Genomic DNA, 23,778 nt, shown 5'->3' with positions numbered 1-23,778 from the left:
GAAATGTAAAAGACTCATTAGATCAGCGACAGCAATTCATGAGTGATTAGCAACACTAAATACGGGTGGCCAAGATGCCTAATCCGTTCTTATAATACTATATTTTGATAATGTTTCCAAAACGCACGTTGTTGCTTTAAAAATAACAGCACGTATTAACCATCTGAGGGCTATGAATTTTTTTTACTCTTTTATTTCTTCTGTTGCTTTTCGGAGAATTGAATGGTTGCTGCTGAATCTTGTGCTAAGGCTTACATTCACTCAACTCTTCTAAATAAGTTACTGCGACAATTTAGTAGTACTGCCCCGTTTCGTGGTGCAACCATTGCCATCCTATGCTATCGTAGTAGTAGGCTGGGTACTTCGAACTAAAACATACAGCCAGCATATTATCTCTTAACTTTGCTGGCATCACTCGTACTAGTATCGATGGGTCACAGTAAACTCAAGAATTGCTATCGACCTGGCACGGCTATGTTTATGTATACCCATATCACGTACATGACAAGAGTATTTAGATTGCGCGACAGCTCCTGCTTGTAGCAAACAATTCGAAACACTCAGAACCTGTTTTGTAGTTGACCATATTACTTTCTGAACTCTATCATTATAGAAATATTGCACAAAATCCGCAAAAAGTGGCCATTCTTAGCCTTTTTGCTGCAAACTGAGCGTAAAATTGCCTGGATCTAGCCGTAAAGCAACAAAAAGTATTTAACCGCAGGCGGCATGTTTTCGACAGGGTCCGCAGGCGTAGGAAATACAGCTGTCATGCATGGAGGAGCAACGAATGGTAAGTGCTAATGAATATTACCGCAGCTATGAATGGCGCCACAACTAACGTGCTAATAAATTTTTTCTGCTGGCATTGCTGTTCCTGCCAGAATGTATAACCAAAAAGCTTTGAGGCATAAAAAAATGCCATGAACTCCGTTGTTAGGACAGTGATATATTTCTACCTTGTATAACGCAGTCGCCTTACCAAGCTGTGCACCTTCCAAGCATCCTTGCCACTTTGTGTATTTGTCGTAGAAATGGTTCGGAAAAAAGCACAGTGCCGTTCTCATATTCGTGCGTGATTTGTTCAAACCGGTCAAAACGACGACCTTGAAGCTTGATGTTTAATTATTAAAAAAGTGCGAAATAAACGGGAGCCGAAGCTTACGAGTAGTGTTAAAGTATAAACGCCAAGAAGCGAAGCTATGGCGACGTCACATCTACTCATCGCCTGCAAGTCGAACCACAGGCGACTGAACGCTTTGAACGAAGGCTTACGAGAACTAGCTGTATGAGGGCAGCAAATAGGCATGGAAATTGGCGTGAAGCGTGCTATAAATATCTGAACTTAGTTCGTCTGCTGAACAGAGCAGAATGAAATATTTTTGAACGTCTTGCAGTAGGTGTCTTAGCGTTTCACGCAACAAAATTCGGTTGCTTTTTCGTTCTGTGGAGAGAAGCAGCTGCACTTAAGAGATGTACTTCCTGTTTCGCACTATTCGCTAGGTGCTCATGGTACGTGCAGGCGATGACTGACAAATTCTGGACTTTAAGAGCCGAGAGATTTACGGGCGAGAACGAGCGATATCTTGACTCGGCGGTCAGTTTAACTGCTGGAAGACGTCACTCGTCGCGGTCGCGCAGAGTATCGGTCATGTGGTTCTACGGCTTTAATATGAAATAGGAACCGCTTGAATATAGCAGGACGTATGATTACCTATGCGTAAGGGTTGTGTACACTTTGTGTCACAGTGGCACGCAATTATTCATTCTGCAGGATTTTCCAGAATGCGGACACAACCAGTTGCAAAAACCAAATAAGGCAAGAACCAATGAATGAATAACGAACCAGTGAACTTGTAGAATGTATAACTCTTCTCCGCTAAGATGGCCATTTGCTTTATATATACCTATGAGTCGACAATTAATGTTTCAACTTTACCTAGGAGTTTTCTTTACTGCGTGATGGAAGTAAGCTTATTATCCGTAAATTGTCGACCAACATACCGAAATTGTAGAAGCCCATTCACTGGCACCTGCATTTGCCGCACATTTACGTTTCGAATATATACACACAAATATACCCACGAACATATGGATCCACCTAGCAGCAGGTAGCACCTACAGTAGCTACCGCAAAGCCTGAGTGACAGGGGAAGTATGCTTCGCTTTATTATACGCGCGTGTGTGAATCTCATTAATGCCAACATGGGTCTCTGGGTATGTTCAAAAGGAATTTACCGATCTTCAATCAACTTATTTAAAAAAAATTAAATTATGGGGTTTTACGTGCCAAAACCACTTTCTGATTATGAGGCACGCCGTAGTGCAGGACTCCGGAAATTTAGACCACCTGAGGTTCTTTAACGTGCACCTAAATCTAAGTACACGGGTGTTTTCGCATTTTGCCGCCATCGAAATGCGGCCGGCGTGGCCGGGATTTGATCCTGCGACCTCGTGCTAAGCAGCCCACCACCATAGCCACTGAGCAACCACGGCGGGTTCAATCAACTTATTTGGCGCCACCTAACCTCGGCACTTTCCAGTGATCGAGTACGGTTCAATATAACACATTTTGAAGTCAAGTAAGGATACTTGGTTGGTCTCATTATGCATGTGCCGTTTTCTGAGGGAAAAAAAGCACGCTTTAAAAATGACTCCGTTGCTCGACGGACTGGAACACTCGTCATGTACAAATTCCGAAAATATTCCCTGAATTCACACAAGCTCCATCTGCGGACTTCGCAACTGCTCTACGGAATGGTGCAACGTGACTAGAGGGAAGTGCGAGGGTGGAGCCCGGCTGAGTGCACGATGTATTCATGACACGTTTAAGGGGTGGTAATATAGAGCCTGGTAACATTTCAGTAATGCTAATTTAATAATAGACGACATTCATTGGGAAACGGAATCGGGCGAGCTTTTTGTGTATACATTGGAAGTTTCATTATTAAATACCACACTGTTTCGGCTCTAGAACGTATAAAGTGGTGTCACTCATTTCCTTGAAGTACTTCATAATGGCTTCTAACGGTGTTGTTGACGGGCGTTAGGTTCAGAGCGACATGTTTGATTGCGGTGAAAATGAAATAAATATGGTGGTTGGATTGAGCCTATAGCAGATTACGCTCTAAGTAGGAAACTACACAAGTTCGGTAAATGCATACGAGAAGTACTGGATTGGCAAAGCTATAAATGTACAAAAGGGATTACAGAATTGCTCAACCGAAATGCATTGATTCATAAGAAAATCGCTAAACCATAGACGAGAAAATTTAAAGTAGTATTCAGGAATTGAAGAAGGGGAGAGAATTCTCAAGTGCTCGCAAATCGACAAGTTTAAAAATTTCGGCACTATCTTTAGCAAACTGAAGCTTCAATTTGTGACACTTCAGTAATATAAAATTGTCCAGTTTCCTTGTTCTATTGGTTTTATTAGGTTAAGGTTATAAGTTGAAGTTCAACATGTCATATAGAGTTTATGACATTTGCAGTAGAGCTCACTTAGGTTACCACGATTTCAATTGAAGTTAATCAGCTTCAATATTGTGTTGTGTACTAGCCTCTGTTGTGAAGCAGCCAGTAAAAAGAAATAAATGATGGTTTAGAAGTCATCGTAGATGAATGGTGCTAGAAATAAAACCTTTCTGCGCAAGAAATGTGATACATACAGCATAAATATATAACTTTGACATCAATGCTTCACTAGAGAACCTGCTTGGCGTGAGCGGCTGCACATTCTTGCTCTGGATCTAATTTTGCACCAAATAGTGCGGGGTCCGCTCGAGTAAAATCGTGCTCTTGCCAACTTGTTCTAGGAACGCTCTCGTGCGCTTGTTTCACGCTAGAAGCATTCACATTTAGTGACACGCACAAACCCACTACAATATATATATATGTGTATACGCAATGCCTCATGACCTCTAGCGTACCGGAATCTAGGAAGCATGCCAACATAATCCTACTCCCTAAGAAAGGGCACGCCAATGACTTGAAAATTTATAGACCGAGCAGCTTACTGTCCGTTGCCTACAAAGTATTTACTAAGGTAAACGCAAATAGAATCAGGAACGCCTTAGACCTCGGTCAACCAAAGGACCAGGCAGGATTTCGTAAAGGCTACTCAACCATAGACCATATTCACACTATCAATCAGGTGATAGAGAAATGTGCGGAATATAACCCACCCTTACATATAGCTTTCATTGATTACGAGAAAACATTTGATTCAGTCGAAACCTCAGCAGTCATGGAGGCATTACAGAATCAGGGTGTACACAAGGCGCATGTAAAAATACTGCAAGATATCTATTACGGCTCCACAGCCACCGTAGTCCCCATAAAGAAAGCAACAAAATTCCCACAAAGAAGGGCGTCAGGTAGGGATATACGATCTCTCCAATGCTATTCACAGTGTGTTTACAGGAGGTATTCAGAGACCTGGATTGGGAAGAATTGGGGCTAAGAGTTAATAGAGAGTACCTTAGTAACTTGCGATTCACTGATGATATTGCCTTGCTTAGTAACTCAGGGGACCAATTGCAATGCATGCGCACTGACCTGGATAGGTAAAGCAGTAGAGAGGGTCTAAAAATTAATCTGTAGAAAACTCAAGTAATGTTTAACAGTCTCGGAAGAGAAGAGCAGTTTACGATACGTAGCGAGGCACTCGAAGTCGTAAGGGAATACATCTACTTAGAGTAGGTAGTGAACGCGGATCCGGATCATGAGACTGAAATAACCAGAAGAATAAGAATGGGCTGGGGTGCATTCGGCAGGCATTCTCAGATCATCAACAGCAGGTTGCCATTATCACTCAAGAGAAAAGTGTATAACAGCTGTGTCTTACCAGTACTCACCTACGGGGCAGAAATCTGTAGGCTTACGAAGAGGGTTCTACTTAAATTGAGGACGACGCAACGAGCTATGGAAAGAAGAATGATAGGTGTAACGTTAAGGGATAAGAAGAGAGCAGATTGGGCGAGGGAACAAACGCGAGTTAATGACATCTTAGTTGAAATCAAGGAAAAGAAACGGGCATGGGCAGGGCATCTAATGAGGAGGGAAGAAAACCGGTGATCATTAACTGTTAATGACTGGATCCCAAGAGAATGGAAGCGTAGCAAGAGTCGGAAGAAAGTTAAGTGGGCGGATGGGATTAAGAAGTTTGCCGGCACAACACGGCCACAATTAGCACATGACCGGGCTAGTTGGAGAAGTATGGGAGAGGCCTTTGAGCTGCAGTGGGCGTAGCCATGATGCTGCTGATGATGATGATGATTCTAGCTTTTAGTAGTTGTCCTAGTAAAATATGCCCTGACAATCATAACGCATGAGCACAGCGATTCAACAGAAGCTGCGTTTTACCCCGGCGATTCAGTGTTCCAAGATTTGTTGCCATGCGTTTGCTCAGATGTGCACACAAAATCTTGAAGCAGTTGTTATATATTTCATGTAAAAAAAAAACGGTTTGCCATGGCAATCAGGTCAAATATAATATGCAGCAAATGTTAAATGTTCCAGTGGGCCATCAATTTACAAGAAATGCTGCAATGCTATGAAGAGAAAGCTCTACGGTGGCGCTTCATGTCGTAAAAAAGTTACAACGACTGTTTGAAGGCGTTGACGCGGCTGTTGCACTGCATTCTATCATCACACATTTTGCTAGAGACCATGTGGAAATGGCAAAACTCGAATTTACCCCATATATGCGGCCATGGATTGTAGGATCCTAGAAACAATTCTAGAATGCATAAACTTAGCTTATTGCAATGGCAAGCACATCGACACTGCAAGCGGATTTTCGCCGTCGTCGCAATCCTAGCCATTCCTGTGAGGCTCCGCACGTATTTAGGAATACGTATGTGCTTTATGCCATGCTTTATATGCGGGCTATATGGCTACACTGTTCGATTTGAAGCGTTCCTCACACTGCGTGCAAACTTTACTCACAATATTATTCCTCGGAAGCTTGAGAATGGCAGTTTACAAAGAAATTTCGTGAAACATAACCTTTACAGCGTATGCCTCTCATCTTCAAACATATTAAAAGTTATTATACTACTTATTATACTTATTATTATACTTATTATATTATTATTATTACTATTATACTTATTAAAAGTAGAAAACAATATCAGAACTCTAACCTGAAAGTGTTATAACTTTACCGGTGTGGTTACTTTCGGGCATTGCAGTAGAGTCTGTGCGATGTCATTAGAGGCTCTACACAGCGTGGTAAAGCTATTAAGGATGCCAGAAATTTTGGCGTATCCGTATGCATTGTGTCTACATTGTTCGGACCCCCGTACAGCTGTAACAACGTCCGACAATTTTAAGCTTAATGGTAAACCTTGCTGTCATGGCAAGAGCTTCGCTACAAAAGGCAAATCTTGCATTTTTTTATGCTAAGCACAATTTAGGATTTGATAATATCGTTCATATGAGTGTTTACAGTCAGTTCTGAGCGTGTGTGTCAGGGAACGGTCTGTTCAAATTGCAAACACACCGCAATAATGCAGTGTAGCAATTTTACTCTAAGCAACTCCTAAAATAAATAAATAAAGCAGGAATCCCGCTACAATATTCGAGTTGCAGGCAGGACTTTTTCGGCCATGTCCACCGGTGGCGGCTCTCCTGCTGCAGGGGCGACAGGAGCACTGGGTGGTAAGTGCGAATAACTGTTGCGTAATATGGACTCTACGCTTGGATGGTTGATGATCTTTCGATTAACAGTGAGGGCCAAAAACTGGACTAAGTGCAACATATACAAGTTCTTGAAAGCTAAATAACCGTAATTTTTTACAAAACTGTGATTCTGGTGGCAAGAATTCTGCTTGCACTGTCGCGCTTTGGCGGACACAATTTCGTTAACCATAAGTAAGTAAACGCGTAAATAACTAAAAGAATTACCAAATAATTATCTCTCTATCACGATAAAAGTATATGCTGATATTTAGCAAGCCATTGCAATTTATTTAAATGCCAAGCTACTTTGCTTTCTTCTCCTGGAGTGCTTCTGGTTTAACAAATTTTATATTAAAATTTGAGAATTAGTCAGAGAATATTTCGTTCGGGCGCGTGAATCTTAACACGAGGTCAGGCCGCGACGAAACGTCAAAATGAGAGAAACAGAAAACGACGGGCGTTGCTTGTTTACGCCCATCGATAGAAGGAGCAGCACTGCTATCAGCTTCACCCAGTTTTCAAACAATATGTCACATGCAGTAGCCTACGATACAATGGCGTCTTGACGTTGTGTCGGGATCATTACCCCTCAGAAGAAATATTCTGACTTAGTCTCAGATTTGATGTTGAAAATATTGGAAGAAGGGGTAACTAGAAGAATGAACGATATCAAAACTGTTTTAAATACGGTTCTCCAAGACTTTCCAATATAACCATATGCGACAACCGCGATCATCACCATCATCATCAGCTTGTTTTATGTCCACTGCAGGACGAAGGCCTCTCCCTACGATCTCCATATACCCCTGTCCTGCCCCAACCAATTCCACTAGCACCCGCGAATTTCCTAATTTCGTAGCTGCACCTAGTCATCTGCCATCCTCGACTGCGTTCCGTTCTCTTGGTACCCATCCTGTAACTGTAATGGTTCAACGTTTACCTAACCGTCGCCTTACATGACTGTAGTCTCAGCTCAATTTTTTTCTCTCGATCTCAATTAGAACATCGTCTATAACCGTTTTCCCTCTGATCCAAACCACTCTCTTTCTCTCTCTTAACGCTATGCCTAGCAATCTTCGTTCCATAGCTCTCTGCGGGGTCCTTAACTTGATGTTAGAAACTAGCCGTTAGAAAGCGACGCTATGCCTAGCAATCTTCGTTCCATAGCTCTTTGCGTGGTCCTTAACTTGATGTTAGAAACTGGCTGTTAGAACGCGACGCGATGCCTAGCAATCTTCGTTCCATAGCTCTTTGCGTGGTCCTTAACTTGATGTTAGAAACTGGCCGTTAGAAAGCGACGCTCCCGACGCAGCCGGACTTCAAAGAACGCTGATACCTGTATGAAGAGTACGCCCCATCCGACATCACCTCCTCCTCTGCCCCGTAGGCCTCAGGTAATTCAATCTAAATCGGACAAGGCCATGGCGGAGAACAATACAACTTGGCCCTCACTACTAAAGCAACAGCCAAAGCCAGAACAACAGCGGAAGTCACAACCGAAGCCACCGCTGATGCCGCAGCCGATGCCACAGTCGGTGGTACGGCCGATGCCACAACCGGAGGAGATGCCACAGCCGGACGCGATACCACAGCCGATGCCACAACCGGAGGCGATGCCGCAGCTGATGCCACAACCAGAGCCGGAGCCACGTCAAGTGATACAGCTGCGCACGACTGTAGAGCGAACAGCGCGAGTTCCTGACAAATTGCCCGAAGAAGACCGGAAAGTCGTTATGATGCTCCGGTCTCTGATGAATACCCTTCGAATACTCTTAAATAACCTGCACACTCCGTCAGCGTGAAGTGCAATGCAAGTGCTAGATGCTCTCAATTCAGTACTTGCCACTCTTGAGTAAGCATCATGGCTTACCCGCATCATTATATTCGCACTGAAGTCAGAACGGCTGGGGTTTAGCTTAAAAATATACTGCCACGCGCTGCAACGTACTGCTGACGCCCACCGGATCCTTGGTCTTCACTGGTACCTTCAACTTGCATCACCAGCTATGAACGTATCGACGGAGCACTTGCTTTGACTTGACTGATTTCCAAGCACTTTGCTGCGTGCACAGACAGTGTTCCCTCTATCCCGCTTTCCTCTTTCTGTTCCCCCTTTTCCTTCCCCCAGTGTAGGGTAGCAAACCGGACGCTCGTCTGGTTGACCTCCCTGCCTTTCCTCTCTTTGCTATCTCTCTCTCTCTCTCTCTTAATTGATCTCAAGATTCTTTGTCAGTCTCCAAGTCTCCGCCCCATATTTCAGCACTGGTAAAATGCACTGATTGCACATCTTTTTCAATGATAACGGCGAGCTTCCAGTAAGGGGCTGACAATGTCCACCGTGTGAGATGCAGCCCATTTTTATTCTTCTATGACTTTCTTTGTCATAATCAGGGTTCCCTGTGATTAATTGACCTAGGTAAACGTACTCCTTCAAAGGCTGTAAGGGCTGACTGGCGATCTTGAACGCTTCCCTTGTCCAGCTATTCAACATTATCTTTGTCTTCTGCATATTATTCTTCAACCCAACTCTCAGACTCCCTCTGTTAAGGAATTCAATCGTTTGTTGGTTTGCAGTGTTGCTGAATAGAACAATGTCATCTGCAAACCGAAAGTCGCTGCGATATTCGCCGTTGATCATTACACGTAAGCCTTCCCAGTTTAATAGCTTGAACACTTCTTCCTAGCACACCGTGAATATTATTGGAGAGATTGTGTCTTCTTGATATGTCCCTTTCTTTAAATGTTTCTTCCTACTTTCCTTGTGTAGAATTAATGTAACAGTGGAATGGCTGTAGACAATATCCAAGATATTTACGTAAGTGTTCTGTACTTCTTGATTACGAAGTGCCTCTATGACTTCTGGTATCTCTACTGAATCAAATTCCTTTTCGTAATATGTGCATGTCATATAGAGACGCTTATTTTACTCTGCGAATTTCTTGATAACCTGATAATTGACATGGATGTGACCCATTGTAGAGTATCCCTTCCTGAAGGCAGCTTGCTCCCTTGGTAGACTAAAGTCCATTGTTGCCCTTTCTTGGTAATATTTATTTAGTAATAATATTTTAGTAAATATTTTATATAATACTGGGAGTAAACTAACTGGCAAATAAATTTTCAATTCTTTAACGTGTCACTTTTTGTGGATTAGATAATGTTTGCATTCTTCCAGTTTTCTGCGACCCCTGCAGTCGATGGACACTTCATATAAAGAGCCACCAGTTTTCCAAGCATTATGTCTCTTCCATCTATGAATAAATCGACTGTTCTTCCATTTTCCCCTGCCGCACTTCCTCGTTTCATGTCTTGGATGGCCCTTCTGACCTCATCGCTAGTTATAGGAGGAATTTGTGTATTCTGTTGATTACACTTTCTAATGGACATATCCTGACTCCTCTGGGTACTGTACAGGTCAGTATAGGATTCTTCCATTTCTTTTTCTATATCTTCGAGATTACTGATTATATTACCGTGCTTATCTTTCCGTACATACATCTTGGTTTGTCCTATGCCAAGTTTTTTTCTCACTGATTTTCGGCTGCGTCCATTTCTTACGGCTTCTTGAGTCATTTTCACGTTGTAATTTCGAATATCACTTTTTTTGCCTTCTTGAACAGTTTTGACAGTTGCACGATTTCTATTTGATCTCTTGATTTCGACACTTTCATTCTTTGTCGTTTCTTTATTAGATCCTTTGTTGCTTGGGAGAGCTTGCCTACTGGTTGCCTTGGTGCCTTGCCTCCCACTTCAATTGCTGCCTCTGAAGCCAGCCAACTTACGTTTTCATTCATTATCTCTATGTCATCTTCATCTCTCGTTCTAAGGCTGCATATTTGTTTGCAAGTACCTGCCTTAATTTGTATGCCTTTACCCTTACTGCCTCTAGGTTGACCTGTTTCTTCTCGACCAATTTTACGCGTTCTCTCTTCAAAGTGAAGTGAATCCGAGCCATCACTAACCTATGATCACTGCACTCTACCCTACCCATCACTTCTACGCCCTGCACTACGCTGGGATCAGCAGAAAGTGTGAAGTCAATTTCATTTCTTTTTTCAACGCTAGTGCGTTTCCAGGTCAAGTTTCTGTAGACTACGCTTCCTGAAAAAGGTGTTCACTATTGAAAGCTTATTCTTTTCTGCTATTTCTACCAGCATCTCTCCTCTAGCATTCCTAGAATCGACGCCGTTGTGGCCAATTGCTTCTTCACCAGCCTGCTCTTTCCCCACTTTTGCATTTAAATCGCCCTCTACTACAGTATACTAAGTTTGAACTTTTATCATCGCTAATTCAACATGTTCATAAAACTGATCTACTTCCTTATCATCGTGACTGGATGTTGGAGCGTAGGCTTGTAGCATCTTTAATCTATACCTCTTATTAAGTTATATTACTACAAAATAATTTGGAACTTTCGGGTAAATATGTGTGTGTACCACCCTGCACGATTACTACTAACTTTTCCCCATGAATATAGTTGTAAATACGTTTGTGCATCGGGATTTACGTAATATTTAGTGGACGTGCGGGGTAACCACAGTTCATCTCGATTACTTTCACGCTTGCCAAACCCACTGTAAAACCACAATCGACAATCCATGCTTTCTAAAAGTGTGCAGGTAGGGCACTATGCTATGACCATAGCAGCCTATAACTATTTGTCAAACAGATATATCAAAAAGGAGTGAAGGAAATTACTCGGAGCCTCTTGAACATCAGATTATTCCTTCTAACTAAATGTCGAAAAAGTAGGCAAAGAGAAAACTTCATATGATAAGTAAGCGCTGGTAATATCTTTCAAGTCGTTCAAGTACGCTTCTTCAACCAGAGGGCGGCTCCGCTTTCTTTAAAATGTCCAACAATGCGGGTTGTGCGTCGTCCTTTGTTCAGCCTCTGCCTCGTTCATAACAGGCACTCGTTGGTCCACACTGTCCCTTTAATACCGGAGCATGGTATGTTGCTACCACTTATCCTATTTGTTTTGTGGTCATTCTCCTTATTTTCTTTTTATGTCGAAATCAAAATTTATTAATAGCTTTGTGAAAGTATTTCCAGACATTAGCATTGCTAGAAGCAGCTCAAGGACACTTTGCTTTGCATGTAAGGCGTATACGTATAGCATTAGTGTTCCAGTGATGTGTCACAGTGGTCGAACACTTGTCATTCGAAGTGTACTTTCAGCCTGCACGAAGAGGTTGCAGAACTAAGCTTATTTACGCCAGCGAAGAGCCCTAGCTCTCATGGTTTATAGTTTACGGAAAGGTAAGTCCCCTGAAGCCGGCACGTTGAGATGTTGGCTGCGCTTGACATACTCGTACAGCAAATGACAGGTCCAGAGAATTCAGTAGTGAATACTCCTAAGTTAGAACATCGATGAAAATCACAGCGAATAACCTCGCCATAGTCTCCCTCTCGTTGCATTTCTAGTGAAATTGTGCCACATTTTTGCCTACCCCAGACTGCGTTTTGTTGACGTAGAACTCCTCACCCTTTGCTAGGGAACATTTTAAATGTCAGGCGACCCGCCGTGGTTGCTCAGTGGCTATGGTGTTGGGCTGCTGAGCACGAGGTCGCGGGATCGAATCCCGGCCACGGCGGCCGCATTTCGGTGGGGGCGAAATGCGAAAACACCCGTGTACTTAGATTTAGGTGCATGTTAAAGAACCCCAGGTGGTCCAAATTTCCGGAGTCCCCCACTACGGCGTGCCTCATAATCAGAAAGTGGTTTTGGCACGTAAAACCCCATAAAAAAAAAAGAAAAAATAAATAAATGTCAGGTACAATGCGCTAAAGGTGACCATTTCGTACAGCAGCCTTTTTGCTGCAAACTGACCGCAGAATTCCCTTGATCTAGCAGTAATGCAACAAAAATGATATCCCCGCAGGCGGAACGTTTTCGGCAGGGTCGGCAGGCGTAGGAAATGCGGCTGTCGTGCATGGAGGGACAACCACTGGTAAGTGCTAATGACTAATACTGTAGCTATCAATGGCGCCACAACTAACGTGCTAATAATTTTTGTCTGCTGGCACTGCTGTTCCTGCCAGAATGTATAGCCAAAAAGCTTTGAGGCATAAAAAAAAATGCTCATTAAGTCCGTTGTTAGGATAGTGATTTATTTCTGTTTTGCATACCACAGTCACCTTACCTAGCAATGTACGTTCAAAGCATCTTTGCCACTTTGTGATTTTGTCGTAGAAATGCTTCTCAAACAAGTGGGGTACCGTCCTGCTATTCCTGCGTAATTTGTTCAAATCGGCCAAATGGTGACCTTGAAGCTTAATGTTTAATGTTTAGAAGAGTGCAAAATAAACGGGAGCGATAGCTTACAAGTATTGCGAAGTATAAACGGCAACAAGCGAAGCAATGGAGACGTCACGTCTACTCATCGCCTGCAAATCTAACCACTGGTGAGTTACGGCTTTGAGCGAAAGCTTACGAAAAATGGCCGTATGAGGGCAGCAAATATGCATGGAAACTGGCGTGAAGCCTGATGAATTAAACTTATTCGGTTCGCTGTACACAGCAGAATGAAATGTTTTTGAACGTTTCGCAGTAGGTGTTTTATTGCTTTACTCAAGAAAATTCTCTTGTTTGTTCTTTCCGTGGCGGCAAGCTGCAGCACTTCCTGTTTCGACTTCGCGCTATTGGCTAGGCGCTAATAGAACGTACGGGTGAGGAGCGACGAATTCTAGACTTCAATCACCGAAAGATTTAGGGACAAGAACGAGCAATATTTTCGCTCGGTGGACCGTTACCTTGCTGGAAGCCATCACTCATCGATGTCGCGCACAATATTGGTAACAAGGGATTTCGACGTTCTTTTGAAAGAGAAACCGCATAAAGTAGCGTGACATATACCTATACGTACTGGAAGTGTACCTTTGCGTCACTGTGGCACGCAATTACTCATTCTTTGGAATTTTGCCAGAATGGGTACACACTCAGTAAAACAAATAAAATGAGTACAACAAGAAAATCCTAAGAACCAATGAATTTGCTGAATATATTGGTCTTCGATAAAACAGTGATATCTTTTCCAGATACCCGCGAGCGGACAATTTACGCTACAACATTATCTAGGACTTAGTCTTTCACGCGTGACAGAAGTAAGCTTATTGCCCATACATAGCCGATCAACGTACAGAATTGGCACCTGCATTCGCCGCACATGTACTCTTCGAATATATACACAGAAATATACCCACTGAGATATGAACCACCCTAAAAGCAGGAAGCACCTGCTGTAGCTACGCCAAACCCTGAAAGGTAGGTATAGAAGGCTTCGTTTTATTATACCCGAGTGTAACCATCTCGTTAAGGTTCACTGTGAACATCATTAATGCCAACATGGGTCTCTGGGTATGTACACAAGGAATGTACCCCTCTTCAATCAACCTATTTGACGCTAGCTAACCTTGTTAATGCCACTGATTGAGTACCGCTCAGTATAGAACCTTTTTAAAGTCAAGTAAGGTCAATGGGTTTGTGTCATTATGCATGTGCCGTTTCTTGAGGGGAAACAAAGCCCCCTTTTAAATTGTTTCCGTGACTGGTCCGACTTCAACCCACGTCATGCCTACACTCGCAAAATAGTGCCTGCATTGACACAACCTCCATCGGCGAACTTCGAAACGGCTCTAGCATATGATGGAGCGTGTATAGAGGGAAGTGGGAGGGAGGAGGCCGGTTGAATACACGACGAGTACATGACGCGTTTAGGCGGTGGTATTGTAGAGCCTGGCAACATTTCTCTAATGATAATCTTATTATTGACATTTATCGCGAGATAGAACCGGGCGAGCTTTTTATTGTTTCCATTCCCAGTTTTAGTGCTAAATACCACACTGTTTCGGTGCTGGATCGTATTAAGCGGTGTCACTAATTTGCTTGAAGTACTACAGAATGGCTTGTTACTGTGTCATTGACAGGCGTTAGGTTCAGGGTTACATGTATAATTGCGCTTACGTGTATAAACGGCTGCTGCACTGATTCTATATCAGCTTACACTATAAAAACGCAACGATACAAATCGGAAAATACAGACGAGAAGTACAGGATTTGCAAAGGTATACATCAGCAAAAGGCATTGCAAATTGCTAAACCAAAATGCATCGCTTCATAAGACAATCGCTAAACCAAAAAATGGAGTATTTACTGTAGTATTCAAGTATTGTAGAAGGGCAGAGAGTTCTCAAGTGCTCCTGGATCAATGGGCTTAAAAATTTTGGCACTATTTTCAGTATACACGTAGCTTTATTTTAGACACTTCGGTAATATAAAATTATCAAGTTTCCGTGTTCGGTTGCTTTTATTATGTTTAGGGTATAAGATGAAGTTCAAGATGTCATATTGTCGCATGCGAGTTTTTGCCGCTGTGGACAAAATGGCAATGGCGGGTGAAGAGGAGATTCAAGTATCGCAAAGACCGGTTGATGGTGTTACCCTCGTCACTGAGCTACACCCTTGTATCTGCCTATATTGCAAATACAAATATTCTTTCCGCGTAACATTTTGGTGGAGATTCTGGGTACATCATCAACAAAAATTTCAACAAGGCTCGGTCGGGCACCACGGGTCAGCAGATGTTTTGCAGTCCGAGTCGTCAATGCACCCTCACATCCGGGGAACGCATTGTTTAGTTTCCCGAGAAGCGGCCCACGTAGGACGGGGACGAGGGACGTCGAGGTGTAGGCGAACGGGATTGACGGCGTTGCAGTGAGGGCGAGTGGCTAGTGGTATTTCCCCGAGAGGGAAGGCCGACATGGTATGGTTAAGAGAGGAGCGACAGTGGCCGAGGGTCTCAGTCGAAGCGGCGATCAGCATATGGTCGGGACCAAGCAAAGCAAATTGGCCTGTCATCCAGTGTTCGCCACTCAGAAGTGTTCCGATATCGATTTGGGAACGACTGTCGAGGGGCAGCAGAGGCAATGACAGGAGCGGTAGGTGTGGGACGTGGGTGGACGGCAGACTGGATGTCCATGTTTGCAATTTCATGGCGGGCAACACCTTGAATGAGCGATATGGTCATGTCATGCGTATGTAGACAGTGAGAACATGGAGCCAAAGTCTCAAGTTCGCGACGAATGACCTGTGTCAAGCTTGGCCTTGTAGGCGGATGTGACGCCGTACGGTCGTTGTGTGACGCCCGAGGGTCATTGCAGGAGGAAGTGGCAGCCGTATTCGGAAGTCGGTCGAAGCATTGTACGATGCATTTGCTCTTCGCTTGCTCAAAATTCCGGCATTCCTTAATGATGGACTCAACGGTTGAGCAGCTGCCCTTCAAGATATGTCCGACCTTATCAGCCTCCAGCATGCCCGCAGGAGGATTCGGTTGATGTCTGGGCACGAGAGACTAGCTCTTGCTTGACCACCATTTGACGTCCCACAGGTCTTCCTGAAAGATCGCGCAGCTTTTCCTTGCAGGAGTCCCAGCTTCTAATGACGGCTCCATGCGTCTCGAACCATACCTTCGCGGTTCTTCCCAAGTAAATTATCATGTCGGCCAGCAAAAGAGTGGCATCCGACTTCTGCTTACCGACGTGCTCATACGACGTTAGCCAGTCTTCGACGTCGACTTTGCCAGTGGTGATGAAGATTCCCGGGTGACATAGCTCGGTTAGCACTACTTCCACTGGTGTCTGAGCGGCGGAGGCAGCGTCACTAGCCATAACAGCGGAACCGATATGACGCCCGCTGCGAAGATCCAGGACCGGCTTGTGGCGAGATTACCCCACACGTCCACCAAAATGTTACACGAAAGTTCATTACAGTTACATTAGACATCAATTAGATTGCGAAAATGTCAGTTGAAGTTAATATACTTCGATATTTCATTGTGTACTAGCCTCTGGCGTGAAAAAGCGCGTAAAAAGATATAGAGGATGGTTTAGAAGTCATCGTAGAATAAGGCAGCTAGAAATAAAAGCTTTGTGCGCTCGAAAGCATATAGATATAATATAAATAAGTAACCTCCACGTCAATGCGTCACTCCAGCACCTGCTTCCCGTGAAAGGCCGGACACTGTTACTCTGGATTTTACTTTGCACTCAATAGTGCGAGGCTCCACTCGAGTGAGGTCAAGTTGGAACAGGAACGCTCTGCTGCGCTCGCTTCACGCTAGAAGCCCTCGGATTTTCGGACACGCACCAATACAGTACAAATGAATATTTCTCTATGTGACATTGAATATATATATATATATATTATAGTGTTGCGCTGCTGTGCACGCGGTCGCGCGATTCCTGCACTGTAAGTAAGTTGTTGCTGGAAACTAAGAGGTAGAGGTAGCCGAATGACGGCACAATAACACCGACGACCATGACAGTGGTTGTCCCGATCTTGCTGTCATCGTTAGAGGTCGATAAATACCAGGTTTCGAGGCTTCAGCTGGTGTGACAATCAAATATGCTGTAACAATCTTAAGGCATCAGCACAGAGATTTAACAGAACCGACATGTCACCCCTGCGAGTCGTTGTTCCAAAATTTTCTGGCATTTGTTTTGGCAGACGTGCACACAAACTGTTTAAGTATTTGTTATAGATTTGCGGTGAGAAAAAAGGCTTGTGATGTCAATAAGGTCAAATATGATGTGCAGGAAGTGTTAAATGTAGCAGTTAGTCATGACTGTGCAAGAAATAATGTCGTGCTATAAGAGAGAGCTCTACGGTGGCGAATTAAGTCGCCGTAAACGTATCGACGCCTGCTTGAGGGCGTTGAGGCTGTTTTCTGCGCTGCATTCTATTAGCATCCTATTCTTGAAACTGTGTGCAAATGGCAAAATTCTTCTTTAATACATATATACGCCCGTGGCTCGTACTAGCGTAGAAGTATTTCTAATATGCATAAACGGATTTTATTTCAATGGCAAGCACATCGACACTGCAAGTGGATTTTCACCGTCGTTGCCATCCTAACCGCTGCGAAGAGGATCTGCATGTATTTATGAATACATAAATACCTTATGCATTGCTTTGTATGGGGACTATATTGCGACACTGTTTCATCTCTAACGCTCATCATATTGTCTGCTATATTACTGACAAAATTATTCCACGGAATGTTGAGAATGGCAGCTCACAAAGAAATTGCCCGAAACATAACACTTGCAGGACATGCCTTTCATCTTCAATATTCTCAGAATAATAAAAATTAAAAATTAAAACAATATCATAGTTTAAACTTGCAAGTGATATAACTTTAATGGCGCGTTTACTTACGGGCAACGTAGTGGAGTCTGTGCGATGTAATATTAACCCTACACAACGTAGTAAAGTTATTAAAGATGCCAGAAATTTTGGCGTAGCCGCGTGCCTTTTGTCTGCATCATTCTGACTCCCATACAGTCAGAACAACGTCCAACCAGTTCAAGCTGAATGGTAAGCCTTGCTGTCACGGCCAGTGCTTCGCAACAGAAGACAAAACTTTAATTTTTTTAAATGCTAAGCACAATTTCAGATTTAATGAAAATAGTCCACATGAATGTTCACAGTAAGTTCACAGCGTGCATCTCAATTAAAGATCTGTCCAAACTGCAAACACACCGCACTAATCCCGTAAATCAATTTAATCCTAAGGAACTCTCTAAATGAAAAAAAAAAATAAAGCAGAAATCCTACTGCAATATTTCTATTGCAGGCGGGACATTTTCGGGCATGTCCACTGGTGGCGGCTCTGCTAATGCAGTGGCGGCAGGAGCTCTAGGTGGTAAGTGCAAATAACTATTGCGTAACTTAGTGCCTTCGCTTGGACGGTTAATAATCTCTCCATTAGCAGTGAGGGCCGAAAACTGGGCTTGGTGGATGATATACAAATTCTTGAAAGCAAAAAACCATAATTTTTTACAAAACTGTGATGCTAGCTGCGCTAAATTCTGCTTGCAGAGATGCGCTTTGGCGGACACAATTTCGCTAAGCATTAGAGTCAGTAAACACGTAATTTACTAAACAAATTATGCTATGATTTCCTCGTTATCACGACAAAAGTATATGCTGATATTTAAAAAGTCATCGCAATTGTATTTCAATACAACGCCACTTTGATTTCTTCCCCAGGAGTGTTTCTGGCAAATCAAATTGTATTTTGAAATTTAACAATCAGTCACAGAATATTTCAGTCAGAGATGTGGATCTTAACAAGAGGTCAACCGTGACGAAACGTCGAAATGAGATAAGTATAAAACGACGGTCTTTGCTTGTACATCGAGCTTCTTCTGCGTAATATTTGGTGGATATAGAATGTAACCCCCTTTCCTCTCGAGTATTTTCAAGCTTACTAAGTTCACCATAAAAACACAATCGACAATGCATGCTTTGTACAAGTGCGCGGGTAAGGCACTACATTACTATGACCATAGGAACCTATAACTATATGTTAAAAAGATATATCAAAAAGGAGTGATGGCCATTACTCGGAGCCCTTTGAATATGAGGTTATTAATTCCTTCTGAGTAACGGTCATGAAAGGAGGCAAAGAGGCAACTTAAGATGATAAATAAGCGCCCGTAATATTATTCAACACTTGCAAGTACACTTCTTCATGCAGAGGGTGGCTGGGCTTTCTGTAAAATGTACAGCAATTGGGGATACGGGCATGCAGATTGTGTGTCTCGCACTGTACATTCAATGCATCGCTCATAATAGGCAAAGGTCGGTCCACAATGTCCAATTTAATGCAGGAGTATGTTTTCTTGCTGCAACTTGTGCTATTTGTTTTGTGTTAATCTTTCATATTTTTGTTATATGTCAAAATAAAAATTCATCAATCAGAAACAGTTCCACATATTAAAATTCTTATAGGCCATTCAAGGACGCGGTTACATTGCTTTGCATGCAAGGCGTATACTTTTAGCATTAGTATGCTAAAAGTTGTGTCTCAACGGTCAAACACTTGTCATATGAGTGGTCATTTCAGTGATCAGGAGTAGGTTTAGGACATGGTTATTGGCGCCACCGAAGTGTGCTAGCTATCACGAATTATATTTTACGTAACGGTACGTCTCCAGAAGCCGGTACATTGTGATGTTGGCTGCGCTTGACATACTCGTACAATAAATGACAGGTCAAGAGCGCAGTAGCGAAATACTCCTCAGTTCGAACATCTGTGAAAATCACGGTGTATAAATTAATAACCTCGCCATAGTCTTCCTCTCATTGCATTTCTAGTGTAGTTTTGCCACCATCTTCCCCTAGCCCCGACTGGGCTTTGTTGTCGTAGAACTCTTCACCCTTTGCTACGGAACCTTTTGAATATCAGCTCTAAGTGACATCCATGTATGCAAAGAAATCAATGAGGCAACTCGACCTGTGCAAGTTTACATTGAGGTAGAGCGAATGCACACAAAAGGAAGGGCTTGGCTGACGAACAATTATTTAAGTGGATGGTTCTATGCTTTTCAAATATTTCTTTAAAGTCAAAAAGTTAGCAACATTTACCAAAAAGCTCATCTTTTAGATGTTCTATTAAGGTAAACAATCAATGCCTAATTGTGTAGCCTGCTGCTGGTCTTGCCACTTGATTATTTCATGCAGGAGGGCCAGCCTCGACTCATGCCGTGAGCGGCGTACATTTACCTTCCCCTTCGATGCCAATACAGAGCGGCAAGTATTTCTCAGTAACAGCACACTTAACAAAGGTATCTATAGGAGCACACATACATACATAAACAGATACACACACACACACACACACACACACACACACACACACACACACACACATACATATATATCTCCTAATGGGCTTGCAATAATCAGCGTATTGAAATGCCCATCACGTTTCCTCACAAGAATGGCTGTAGAGTAATCGTATAGTGTCATCGTAGAGGAGCATATAGGTACATCACATATAGAAAAACCACATTTGTATGCAGGGTAATTCATTGAATATTTTAGGGGCAAGAATTTGGCTAGAAAAGCGAAAACACCCTATAACGCTTGCTAAATACCCAGAGAAAAGAAAAGGTTGAAAAGAAGAATACGTCGGAGTGTGTTACATAGGAAGTTTGGTTTACATTAAGCGCACAATATTACGCTATCGGTGCAACAGACGTTATCCAGCCATAGCTCGACACCTGGGCAACTAGGCGCCGAAAGAAAAACCACGGAAATTTCTTATTGCGCACCGGGAACTGGCGCGCTGATCCGCAGCTCCCAATGTATTTCATTGGAAAAACAACTTCCTTCTCTCACTAACATTGTTTCTTGCAGTACAATGGGTCAGGTTTATTAAAGACTAGGCTCCTATTTCAAGGAATACAGATACGTCTTACCTTGAATTCTCCACTGAGCATATAGAGAGAATAAGGACTGTACTCATTCCTCAACTTCACTGCAAATGACGTTGGCTGGTGGGAGGGGGAGGGTGCTAGAGAACTCAGCAATATAACATATATGTAGAAAACGCATTTGTCTGTCCTTCTAATTAAAACAAGCTTTCCTATCATAGCAAATTTTTGAAAAGATTTCTAAGCGTAGGTATTATTCGCCTATCTTGAATATTATTGGTAGCGACCGCATCTACTCAAACAACCCTACGTTATAGGACAACAGCTATCTATATAACTTTTACTGACTGTTTTTCCGGAAAACACCTTTTACTGACATTTTGTTAGCAGCACTAACAACAAGCTATCCCTTCCATCAATCCCTTTACCCAAACAATTAGTGCTTCATTACAAAGCATCCTTTCTTTATTCGCTATATTGGATCAAGCAACCGGAGCGCTATCTGCTACTGTGTCGGAGGGTGGGGTCGCTTCATCTATCCTCGTATTGCCAACACCAATCGGTAACTGTTTCGCATTATTGTTGGTGATGATGCGTGTGGTTTGTGGCAGAAAGCGAGAAGGATTGCAAAGAGCGGCAGTTTTTCTAATCATTAACACAGTTCACTTTGTTTCCAGAATCGCCTTATATTTCTTTTTCATACCAGCGCTATTAGGAGTCTCGTTCTCAATACAAGCCATTGTGTTCCCTTACAATAATAATGCTGGTAGAGTAACTATTGCACGTCTATGTATTTTTGAAGGTGCAAACAGATACACGAGCTGTAGAGAAGATGCCTTTGTACCCTAGGAAAGGGTGTCGCTCATTGCTGCGGCATGAACACTGCTCAAAGAGTGACGACATTCTACATGGTCGCTGAATTCATTGTGTTGAAGTAACACGGATAAGCAATAAGGCTGCAAGTAGTCAACAGGATTCCTGTTCATTTCATGTGCTCTCGACTAGGCCGTGAACGCCAAGGCACTTACGAGGATAACGCTCTGCACTTGTAAAACCGGCCGAAGAGAAAGACATCGTATCTGCCACGTAATTTTCTACCGGTAGCCACAAAATATTCTTTAGGCATCCGTGACCCGGTGCAGCGGTCACACTGCAATTTACGGGGTAACCCAGCTCTCTTCTCCCTATACAGGTAACCATGGTTTTCTGCTTCAAAAAGATTCTCTTACTGCCAGATATGCAAGCTCCAACGTCAAATCCCTTTCTTTCCTTTACATTTACCGGGAGCGCCACAGGAGCAGTCGTTCCACCTAAAAGTTACTATTTTATGTTCATATAAACCAAACCTAGTATGGCTTTACGAAAAAGAAGTGTGGCGCACGGTCCCACATGTAATTTTTGATTGAAGTTTCGAGAAACATAAACGATTCATTACATCATTGACAGCAATCCAGTAGTGGTTAGCCACACAAAATACAGGTGCACAAATTATGTAGTTCTTTCTTATCACACAATCTCTGAATAATGTTTCCAAAACGCTCGTTCTTGCTTTTAAAAAGAACAGCAGGTATTTCAGGTTACTAATCTAAAGCAATTATAATTACTGCGACCACCTAGTTGTGCTTCCCTACTTCATGGTCCCACCATCGGCATTCAAAACTTTCGTGGTATTTTAGTGGGTAGCTCGTACTAAAACATACAGCCAGCATGCTATCTCTTATCTTTGCTGACATCACTTGTTCTAGTATCGCGGGGTCAAAGCGAACTCAAGAATTGCTATCGACCTGGCACGGCTATGTTTATGCACACAGATCACGTACACTACAAGGGTATTACATCGCACCACGTCTGCAATTCAAGACAACTCGAAACACTCTGAAAACGTTTTGTAATTGACCATATTACACTTTGAACTCTCTTATTAAGTAACTAATGCATAAAAGCCGCAAAAAGAAACAATTTCGTACAGTAGCCATTTTGCTGCAAACTGAGCGTAAAATTCCCTGGATGTTGCAGTAATGCAACAAAAATAATTTCGCCACAGGCGGAATGTTGTCGGCAGGGTCGGCAGGCGTAGGAAATACAGCTGTCGTGAATGGAGTAGCAACGACAGGTAAGTGCTAATTACTATTACAGTAGCTACCAATGGTGCCGCAATTAACGTGGTAATAATTTCTTTTGCTGGCACTGCTATTACTGCTACAATGTATGTCCAAACAGGTTTGAGGCATAAAAATATTCCCACTAACTTTGTTAGAATACGGATTTATTTCTGTGTTGTATAACACAGTCAGCTTCACTAGGAATGCACGTTCCAGGCAAGCTTGCCACTTTGTGAATTAGCCTTAGAAATGTTTCTGAAAGGAGCAGAGTACCGTCCTGCTATTCATGCGTGATTTGTCCGAACCGATCAAAATGGTGACCTTGTAGCTTGGTGTTTATTTTTATGAGTGCGAAATAAACGGGAGCCAAAGCTTACGAGTAGCGCTAAGTATAAACGGCGACAAGCGAAGCAATAGAGACGTGACGTCTACTCATCGCCTGCAAGTCGAACCACAGGCGAGTGACAGCTTCGACCGAAGACTCGCCGGAAGTGGCTGCACGAGAGCAGAAAATATGCATGGAAACTGGCGTGAAGCTTGATGTAATATATTAAAATTATTTCGTTTGCTGTGCACAGCAGAATGAAATATTTTTCAACGTCTCGCAGGAAGTGTTTTATCGTTTTACGCAACAAAATTTGGTTGTTTGTTCGTTCTGAATCGTGAATGGCGATGAGGAAGGCGGCAGGGCGTTCTTTTTCTCATTAACAGCGCTCGGCCGGCAGCATGCATTTTCGCCGTCATGCGACGGTGGCCGACATTGTTGACC

General features: G+C 42.9%; 1 long non-coding RNA gene across 1 annotated transcript; it reads left to right on the top strand.

Moving 5' to 3' along the window:
• The first annotated feature begins 11,833 nt into the window (after positions 1-11,833).
• LOC129385397 (uncharacterized) lies at positions 11,834-20,283 on the top strand. Its single transcript, XR_008612940.1, has 3 exons — positions 11,834-12,638; positions 18,321-18,389; positions 20,213-20,283. It is a non-coding gene; the product is annotated as an uncharacterized lncRNA (long non-coding RNA).
• Positions 20,284-23,778: the final 3,495 nt, after the last annotated feature.

This window comes from Dermacentor andersoni, chromosome 7, assembly GCF_023375885.2.
Source record: "Dermacentor andersoni chromosome 7, qqDerAnde1_hic_scaffold, whole genome shotgun sequence".
Taxonomy (NCBI): domain Eukaryota; kingdom Metazoa; phylum Arthropoda; class Arachnida; order Ixodida; family Ixodidae; genus Dermacentor; species Dermacentor andersoni.
This window is presented reverse-complemented; position numbering and strand designations above follow the sequence as displayed.